The following is a 1,368-nucleotide window of genomic DNA, read 5'->3' on the forward strand; positions in this document are numbered from 1 at the left end:
ATTCTAGGGAGGGTGTTTTTTTATTCACAGTACTTCTGCATTATATACTGGAATTAATTAGGGAATATCAAAATATGATTTGATGTTATTGCTATTAAATTTATATTATTGTTATTAAACAAAATTGTAAATTTTCCTAACTACTAGGAAGCACATGATCATAATCAAAATTTTTATTAGTGTCACAAGTAAGCTTACATTAACAGTGCAATGAAGTTACTGTGAAAAGCCCCTAGTTGCCACACTCCGCGCCTGATCGGGTACGTTGAGGGAGAATTTAGAACGTCCAATTCACCTGACAGCACGTCTTTTGAGACTTGTGGGAGGAAACCAGAGCGCCCGGACGAAATCCATGCAGACACGGGGAGAACGTGCAGACTCCGCACAGACAGTGACCCAAGCCAGGGATCGAACCCGGGTCCCTGACGCTGTGCAGCAACAGTGCTAACCACTGTGCTACCATGCTGCCCACAAAAACCGTGACAGAACACAAGGAAAAACAAACTTCAAGGCTGGTGCTTCAGAGATTTTGCCAACATTTTCTGCGTTCACCATGAAATTGGGAGCATTTCGGCTTGAGTTAGTTGCTTTGACCGAAAGGTATGAAGGCACCACTGAGATTCGAACTCAGCATCTCCTGTTTCCTAGACAGGTGCTTTAACCATCTAAGCCACAGCGCCAATCTGAGACCAGCCCTTTCCGCCAGACATCACTCCTCTGCAAACAACATACCTTGCTACACTTCATAGGTTGTCATGTGGCAGGGATTACAAAGCTGTGTGAGAACGAAGGATCTCAGCAAACATTCTATTGGCTTGAAACCTTGTTACATTCTCGCTACCCTGGTGGAACAGTTGGTAATGGCACCTTGAAAATGAGCCATACAGAAGGGTGGATTTGGATGTTGAATTAGTCAATGTCAATTGGGGTTTGCAATAGACGTACAACAATGAGCCCGTTTACCCATGAAGAAGGAAAAAAATCAGCCCCAAAGCTCTAATTCTGGATCATTACCCAGTCATCCCGAATGGAATTTAAAAAATGGGAACAAAATTAGATGAGGTGTGATGAATGTAGGAATTTCAGATATATTGTATTATAGATATTTGGTGCAGTAAGGGTTAAAAACTTGAGTTTGTGTGTGATTGCTGCAGTCATGGTCTAATATAAATTCTAGTTTAAAAAACAGCTAATTTTTGGAGCCAGGAGTGCAATTAGAGCATTGTAAAAAGGTTGGGCTAATGGAATATTATTTAGATTAAGGGGATACCCTGTAGAGTTAATTAGATTTCAACTTGGTAAGACGATGTACTTACTGGGAAGAGCCAACCTGTCAGGAATTTTGCAGAAAAGCAGAGTTCTAGTTGT

At 41.3% G+C, this 1,368-nt stretch overlaps 1 non-coding gene across 1 annotated transcript; it reads right to left on the reverse strand.

Moving 5' to 3' along the window:
• Positions 1–606: 606 nt before the first annotated feature.
• trnap-agg lies at positions 607–680 on the reverse strand. The gene has a single exon. It is a non-coding gene; the product is annotated as a tRNA-Pro (tRNA).
• Between the last annotated feature and the right edge of the window lie 688 nt (positions 681–1,368).

The sequence above is a fragment of the Scyliorhinus canicula genome, chromosome 6 (assembly GCF_902713615.1).
Source record: "Scyliorhinus canicula chromosome 6, sScyCan1.1, whole genome shotgun sequence".
Taxonomy (NCBI): Eukaryota; Metazoa; Chordata; class Chondrichthyes; order Carcharhiniformes; family Scyliorhinidae; genus Scyliorhinus; species Scyliorhinus canicula.